Consider the following 9,341-nt stretch of genomic DNA (forward strand, 5'->3'; position numbering starts at 1 on the left):
CCAAGGATGGAGAGTCCACAACCTCCCTGGGCAACCTGTGCCAGTACTCAGTCACCCCCACAATAAAAAAGTTTTTCCTGATGCTCAGAGGGAACCACCTGTGTTTCAGTTGTGCCCATTGCCTCTGGTCCTGTCACTTAAAGAGGATTTAACACTTTTGCAGTGAACCAAGGAGATGGAAGCTAACTCATATATTTTGTTCCAGTGTCCAACTGAAGTGCATAGCACAGACAGACCCTGGCAAAATCTCTGGTTCATGTCAGGGAGAAAAAGATGTGAGTCTTGTGGTTCACACTGGAACATCCTCAGTGCCATCAGTAACTTGTGGATGCAGGATTTGGAAGTGGATGTGTCTTTAATTCCAAAGGTGTGAAATATTGCCTTCAGTCAACTTGACAAGCATTTTTCTTCCAGAATTTAACCTTCAAACCCACAAATCTCAACAGCAAGCAGCAGCACAAGTCCTTAAAATTGGGCAGCGGACAGGACCTGCTGCTTTTAATTCTCTTTTAACCTATGCTGAGCTGCTGTTCTTTAAATTGCTGCTACAGCTACTTAATTTCCCTCCCCAGCATTATCAGTTGCTATTTATTATTATTATTTGAGTGTTTCTTCTTGCTTGAGTGGTAGAAGATAATAGCCATGTCACAGTGATGCACCAGCGCTGGTGATGTCATGCCCATGTCACAGCAGGCAGAACATTGGTGGTGGCCATGTCACAGGCGGGTTGGTGACACAGCCAGCTCCAGTGGGTATAAAAAGGGCTGTGCCAGCTCAGGCTGGCAGATGAGTTTGCAGGCTGGCTGGGTGAGCACAGGCAGGAAGGCGAGGGCAGGGCAGAGCCAGGTGGCTACTCGACCTTTGTTGCTTTTCCTATGCATTACAGCTGGACACACAGACAGAGATGCAGCCAGCAGGATCCCAAACAGCATGCTCCTGTCCTCTCCCTCTGGAGAGCTGTCAAAGCTCTACAGGACAGATAAGTACCCCACTTGTACCCCATCATGGTCTTGCAGGGAGATGGAAGCTCTCCAGAGCCATGGGCAGAGGGAGCTTGCCACCCTTTTACCCTGGGTAGCCAAAGGCTGGCTGGGCCCTGCATGATCTCCTGGCATGACCCCTGGTGATGAAATGGCCTTGTCACAGCGGGCAGAACACTGGGGGTGGCCCATGTCACAGTGGGGTGAGTGGCATGGGTGGCCCAGGAGCGGTGTCTCCTGGCTATCAGGGAGATATGGGATGGACAGCTTTGGCATAAGGCTGGGAGCCCACCAGGCAAGGAGCCAAGGGTTCTCCATGGAGATGGAGGGTGGGTGCTCTGGTTGCTGATTCTCCTGTCTTTGACAGCCACAGCCCTGGATATGGAAATGAGGAGACCATAGCCTCTGGCACTCAGTGTTGCAACTTTCTAAAAGGAAAATGACCTAAGATATAAGGAAACACACAGAGCCCCGGTCAGTACCATCGTCCTGCTGGCAGCTGGAGGTTCCTCACAGCCATGGACAAGGGAGCACCGCACCACCTACCATTTCTGTACCCCACCATAGTCCTACAGGCAGCTGGAAGCTCTATTCACAATAAATCTGCCTGGCACAACCGAACAGACATTAAACTGTTTAAAGCTAATTTATCTCTAAAAGCAAGTGTGATTGCAGTTGGGGAAAATATGATTGCTATATAGATTTTAGGGTGCAAAACTCTTGTGCAATACCAGCCAGAAAAGCACAGATTCAGGAAAAGCAGTGCAGCCCATGGAAGCCAAATAGTAGCTTTGAGAAAGGGGTATTATCCAAAAGGTCACTCATGATTAAGGGCATCCTGTGCTGAAGAGTGAGGCAGCGACGGCTCCAGAGAGAGCTCTGGCCTTAGCTAAGGCCTTATAAATACATGGATGTAATTGGAGGAGGAAGAATTTTCTTAAACTGGTCTTTTCCCCATATTCAGTACATACACAGACCTCACATCGTGGCTTGACCTTCACTGGTCTAAAACACTTGAAGTACATTACTTTTGGCAGCTCTACAGTGGGGTCAGCAACCTCCAGCAAGAGCCAGTAACAAAGAGCTCAGGTGCAATAACATCTTAAATCACCACAGCTGCTTGTTTGGCGTATGTGAGTCACAGGTCCAAGTGGATGAGTATAAAACCTAAAGGTTACATCTATATTAGTAAACTAAACAGTGTCAGGGCCATCAAGCCATCTGGAACAATCTGATCGCATCCATAATATTAAACTCTCTTAACCTCTAGAACAGGACAGCCGCCTGCATGTTGCCTACTGGCAATGGTCCCTGGCCTGTACTAACTCACAAACCATACCTAGGAATTGTTTGGGAGGTTGTTAGTTGTTCTGGGCCAAAAGCACACCAAGGACTGTTCTAACAACTGAATAGTGCGGATGACTAAGTTCCCATGCCTGTGCCCATGCCTTGACACTGTTTAATTTACCAGAATACGTGTACCCATAGTTTTCTGAATGTGTCACTAATCCATCTGCTGTCCCTACGTATTTTGGTCTCTGAATTTAGATATTTAAAACATATGCAGCCTGACAGTACCTCTTTACTCTACACACTCATAATTGGTGTGTTGGCATGCTGCGCCCAAACTTTCCTCCATAAATATACATTTTTTGATGACTGCAAATGAATACATCTCTACTTGGAATAAACCCCCCCATGTTTGGTCAAGCCAAACATACTTTCAGAACTGGAGCAGTCTGGAATGCACATCTGGAATGTGCAATGGTGTTAAGGGATCCTGAATACCAGAAGAGCAACAAGTTGGGCTTCTGAAGCACAGCACTTACTATATTTGTTGCACAGACTTTTATTTTCTCTCGCTGTCAGGCCTCTATGGTCACTGCTGTGGTGTGAAGTGTCTTGGTGCTTTTTAACCCATCAAGTTTTGGTAGAATTCAGCAAGGTCTCTGGTTCTGGTCCCACAAACATATGCCAAAGGTAGACTTCTTGTACAATACCTCTCCTGGAAATGCGAGGTCTTTTCTGCAAGCATCCTAAATGCAAAACCATTCTTAGAAACCTCTGAAAACGTATGCCCAAGCAGGCTGCATATGCGCAGACCTACGCAGACACCAGTCAGACATTTCGGCCTCCTACCATAGCTCTTTAAAAGCACACAAGGTCATACACACCACAGTCCCTCCTGTAACCGCAGCTGTTGCCCAAGCAAAAAAAGGCAACCGGTCTCCGCATCCTCTCCACCCCCAGGTTGTTTCTCATGCTCCCTGCCTCAGCCTGGAGAGTGGGGAGAGCTCGGACTGCAGGGCAGGGAGGGTCCTGAGCACAGATAATGTTGTGATTATCAAAATCCCTCCTTCCCACCTCAACACCAGAAGTACCAAGGGAGAGTATACCATCAGGATTAAGCCTTTTCAGGACTCAAGGGGGCTCTTGGTGGCCCTGAAAATCATATGTGATCACAGAAAAAGAAAATTTATCCTCAGACCCTCAAAGTTTTCCAGATAATCAAAAAACCACAGAAGTGTTTTGCCCAAAGATTTTTGCATTTACTACCAAAACCACCACTGGTTTGAGCACTGCCTGTTCTACCCCTCACTGCTTCTAGCTTTCCCGTGGAGAAGAGCATAGGGGGTTATAACTTAGAGGCAGTAAACGCAGAAACCTGAGAATCTGCAAAACAAGCCCAAAACATAACTTTCCCCCTTTAAGTTGTTGGCTTCTTCTTTGCTTTAACCTGCTTTCCTTCCAAATACAACATGGTTTTTTGGAACATTAACATGCAACTTGCTTTGTTATCATTTAGTTAGTTCATTCTTATTACAGATCCCTAAGCAGATCTCAGTTCTTTATATATGAAAGAAATCACCTTTCACAGAAAAGCCGTGAGCCACAGATCGCTCCCCACTTCCTTGCAAGAAAGTTTCAGGAGCAGGAAGATTCTACCATTTTAAAAAGTTTTTTCCCAGTTGTTTTGACAATGATTATTTTTAATGTGATGTCAATAAATCCATTCAGATTTGGAACAATGTTGGCTTGAATAAACAAGAAAAATTTCAAAAATAACCTTTCTCCTGTATACGTTCCAATAAACAGGGTCATGTTATACTCAATAGTAATTATGAGGTGACCCTATAAATTATTGTCCAGTGATTCATGTTATTCTATAGACTTTAGGTCATACACTTCATTTCAAGCTGAAAGTGCTGCAAAGGATATATTGGGCTCTGGAGGAAACAGGGAAAGAATATAGTGTACACTCCATATTGGTATCATGGGAGACCTGGCTGTGAGAAAGCACTTTCCAGCAAAACATACTGAACTTACTGCAATGAACCTGAGCTGAAGAAGCAACTGGAGTGCATGTTTCCCTACTGACTTGAGAGAGAGAGGTCCTCAGCTTATCGGCAGAAGCAATGACTAGAATTAAATCGCCCTAAGTTCTTTGTCTGTTCAGCACTAGATAGAAGATTAAGTGTAATAATGTTAACATGGTTTTGCTTCACAACACAGTTTATGATGATGTGACACTGTATAATAAGAATCGACATACTTCATTCTCTCATAAAGTTTTCTTCAGTCTACCTGAAATCACTGTCTGTAGGAGGCAAACAGACCTTAATTTTAGAGGTGGGAAACAGGCATGAGCAACTAAAAGTGAACTAAGTGTCTCACAACCACGTAGAAGCCCAGAAATCCAACCAGGAGTGTGTGGGCCAAGACACGTACTATATCCTTTTGATTTCCTGAGCCATTTTTTGCTGTATCCAACCTGTATCTCTCAGAGGAATCAGTGCTCCTGAAGGAACCCTGACAACCTCTCTCTACTCAGCTGACTCTGACAAAGAACCAAACTTACCTCTTTGAGAATCAGTCAAAGCTGGCAGGAGGAGGAAGGAAACCTTTCACTAAACTGGGAAATCTAGTTTGCCCATCTTGATCTGTTTGATTTTGGAGTTTAGTGATTCTGTGTTTTGCCTTTGCTTTTAATTAACAGCAGAGAGAAGTGTCTTGTTCCAAACGTGTCTATTACTGAAGATGAACAGGTCCCTCCACAACTGATTCTCTCTCCACAAACACAAAGCACAACCAACCCTCCCTTTGCCTCCCAAACTCATGACAACATTGAAAACGAGCCTTTTTTCCGTGTTGGTCCCATCTGGCCTGTCCCGTCTGTGGGCTGCCCAGACTCTGCTGCGAGGAATTGGCTGTGAATCAGGTCAATGGCTCTGGCAGGATCAGTTCCTCCCAGCTGGTATCTTCCTGGCTATCTCACACCTCGTGTCACATCACCAACGTGCTGGTGTCCGATACAGGACAGAGAAAGGGCTGAGAAGTCCCCCTGAGGATGGCAGCTGAAGTGGGCTGCCCCAGACAGAGCAGTTCATCCAGCCTAACCCTGCTTCCCACCCCACAGCTTGCAGAGCTCAGGAGAGGTGAGCTGTACAATCTTCCCTGCAACAGCATCCTGCTCTCAGGGATTTCCCAGACACTGCCAGAGATTTATACAGCAGGAAGGTGCAGGTGCTTTACAGTTCGTATGCATGAAGGGTAATACATCCCTTTTAGGTTGGGTTAAGGGCACAAGCTCAGATCAGCTTTACTGCACCCATGCCCACATTGCTCACTGCACAATGATGGAGGAATGGAGACAGATCATCTCCAAGTACTTCCAGAGGAGTCACTCAGCCACCAGAACAAGATGTTTGGGCACCAGTGCCCTGCAGCATGGAAGGACTTCTGCAGTGTCTGGAGGGGTGTCCTTTTCCCTCTGGTTCTTTCAACAGCATTTTCTACCAATCCACTTATCGGTCTACCTGAGATTCCTTTCATGTGCTCATGTCCTCTTATTGTGCAGCAGGCAATGAACAGAGGACTTTTGCCTGTGTATTGGCAGAGCCCTCAGTAGGCTGCAGGATGCATCATGGTTAGTGGTTGCTTTCCAGAAACAAGTTGCTATGCTACTGTAATATTATTGCTTATATCCCAGTGTTATAGTGTGGAATACAAGGTGAGGAGAAACATGAAGTAATAACTTAATAATGACTGTCCTTTGCTGTGTAAAATTCACTTCCAGATTCATCATTTCCAGAGAGATTTACTTTTCCCTCTTCAAAGGGTCAAGGAGTTTAGGGCAGGTGCGAGAGCTGCTGCACAAAACAGCCAAAGGGTTATATAGTGCACCTTTTAGTGGGTGGTCCCACCAAACATTTTTGCATGGGGCCTTCAAGTTAGCCCTACCATGGTTTCCAAAACAAGGTCAAGCGAATGCATTGGAAACTACTGCTGCCATCATTCAAGGAGCGAACAGCATCAAAACATTAAAACTGTGGAGTAAAACGTACCATCTGTTACTTCTGTAACCACATCCAGCTTTACCTCTGCGGCTTTATTAGCCCAAAAGATCCAGGCAGCAAGCGAAACGCCTTGGCCGAAATGCACCGGTCAGTCAGACGATGGCACTACAGACCCAGCTCCACCGGCTGCCTTCTGCGCTCATTAAAACGTCTGCTCAGCCGTTCATTATTCTGGTTTCATTCTCCATCCCGGTTTTCCCCTGGTTACCTGGTTGGAAACTGTACCCCCCGATAATTCATACGCTCGCGCAGACAGCCCATGGCAAACGTTGCTAAGAGAGGGACTGCCACCTGTTAAGAATCCGCGGTTTGGGGATGCAGTGAAGTGTGCTCCTTTCCCACACTAGTATTTTAAAAGGTTATAGATCATGTGTGCATAATAGGCAGAACATTAGGTCACTTGTCTCACTTACAACAATAATCCATTTTGATATGGGTCAGGTTGACACAAAGGGTCCACCCATACCAGATCTATTGACGAAACTGATCCCTTTCCCCCAAACTAATGAAATTTTCAACTAATGGGTACTTAAGTTAATAAAGTGTGCCACACATCTGCTAGAAGCCATTTGTAAAATAAAGCACTGGAGTTCAATTTTGAGATCATTGACATAATGTTTGAGTGGCATCCCACAGGGACCCAGCATGGCACCAAATTAAGGAGAGTAACACAATAAACGTGTGAGAAATAACGTTAGTATATAAACAGTAAGTAGGAGCTTCTCTTTCTTTAAAGGAAGCGTAATACTACTTGGGGTTCATACCATCACTAATGAATTGAACGGGACAAATCCTGATCTCCCCTCGCAGCCAATGGGCATTTGGACAATGACTTCAATAGGACCAGGATTTAACCTGGGGAATTATTTTGACGGAAATTGGCAACAAGCTGGTTCTTATAGCTAAAAAGTATCTTTTCACTGAACTTGTGCATGGCTAAAATTCTCCACTCCACTCTATTTTGTCCTTTCTTTTGTGGAGGAAATTGCAGGGAAAAAACATTTCAGCAGAGCCCAAGAGATTTATTTTTTAATTCCTGAAGTTACCTAGCTTGATACAATTCAAGCTAAACGTCTCTTAGCAGTAACAAAGCTCTCCTTTTCTACAGCCCTTGGGGATTAGACACAGGAATCGTTCTAGAATATCAGCTGAATTTTAATAGGCCACTTTCCTGTGCCACTCGCTGCAAACCAAGGAGCAGCCTGGAATATCAGTGACTTTTATCATCTCCAGTGGCATTGCTTTTTTTTTAAATGGTACTTTTCAAAAATTGCATTATTATAGTTGACCAACATTTTTGCATGAAAAACATTTTCCATTTAAAAATTACATGGAAAAATGGAAAACAAGAAAGTTTTGACAGTATTATTCATAATCAATTTTCTTTTTAAAAAGGTAAACCAAACATCTAAAAAAACTCAACAGGTTTTTTTTGAACAAAGAAAAATCATCTTACTTTTTGTAGTACTTCTGTCATATTTTGAGGAGGCAAACTAGAAAAATCGCTACATTAGTAAAACTAAAACTTTAATTCAAAAACAGTGAAAAGGATTTACACCTCTATTTACTAGTTACTCTTTCTCTCAGAGTTTATATAGAGGAAAGATATGCCACTTTTATAAGCAAGATCTTTCAATCTCCTTGTTAACATATTCCTAAAGCACTTTTTCAGTGAAATGGGCAGATGCCAGGTGATGGAAAGGTTACACTAAAGAATCAGCAGAGTTTATGCCTTGACTTTGCCACAGATTAGTATTTACTGTCCCATTGCAGATGGGATGAAACCTGGCCGTAGACAGGAGCTCCAGGCCTGCCTTTGCTCCGCAGATCCCACAGTACAACCCTTCAAAATGCTGTTAAACTGTGGTTGCGTTTACAACAAATATTGGAAATGATTCAATGTATATTTTTTCCTAATAAAGCCCCACCCTTTTTAACCTGCTTCATTCAGACCCACATAGATTAACATTGTAAACATGCTGCTTTTCCTCTTTTCAATCAGTTGCCCGCCGTTTCAGCTTTTAGTTTTGGAAAACAGGAAACAAATACCCATCCAAGTTCCTGGGCTGAGCCTAAATCTGTCCTTAATCTAAATGTGGTTGAAGCCCCCTTAACCACCCCACACTGGCACACGTTCCCTCTCATCCGTCAGCGCATACATATGCTGTTCCAAGAATAATGTTTCTCACAATATTTCTAACCTTTCAACACTGAGTCCAATTGTCTTTTACAGTACATAAACGGTGGGGGGGTAGGGGGGAATAGCTGGGGATGTGCAGAGGAAGATCCCACTAGAACATCACTGCTGTGAGGCTGTTTTTTCCAAGCTGGTTCACTCCAGGATACGTTCATGCAATAATGCCATTTCCCAAAGCAGCCCATTTCTCTATTCATGATCTTATATCACGCAAAGATATGGGAGCCTTCTGAGCAATTGCAGTGGGTTTTGAACCACATCCTGCTTTTTTCAATAAAAATAACTCAACTTGAGTGGACTCGGGTGTCTGTTGTGTCTGCCGTGGCTGCCCACGGCTGAGCACGTGGGTGGGTGGACATGGAGTGAAGTTTAACGTGGTCAGGGCAACATCCACACTCGCTTGGGTCACTCAGCTGCCAACCTTACTCTGCTCTCAAATATCACCCTATGGCTTCGCCTCTCCAGGCTTGAGTGGTTGTCAGTGGAAAGTGGACTTTTTTTACTGAACCCCTCACCAGCTGAATTTGGCAACCTGGAGTCATCTGGTTCTGTCATCACGAACACCATGGGCTGTTTGGGAGAGCGAATCTGGAAGCCCAACAGAAGCGAGCTTGCAGCAACTCCCTGCCCCAGCTCCAGCCAGTGTTGAGGCTCAGCATGCGTTCCCAGTAGGCACACATACACAAACACACACAGGCACACGCAAAACACACACAAATACAAACAGTTTCCCCTCTCTGGCTGATCAGGATGAAGGTCTGTTGGTGGAAAATATAAGTGTATATCCATAACTGCAATGCATATCGC

Source organism: Mycteria americana, chromosome 3 (genome assembly GCF_035582795.1).
Source record: "Mycteria americana isolate JAX WOST 10 ecotype Jacksonville Zoo and Gardens chromosome 3, USCA_MyAme_1.0, whole genome shotgun sequence".
In the NCBI taxonomy this organism is placed as follows: Eukaryota; Metazoa; Chordata; class Aves; order Ciconiiformes; family Ciconiidae; genus Mycteria; species Mycteria americana.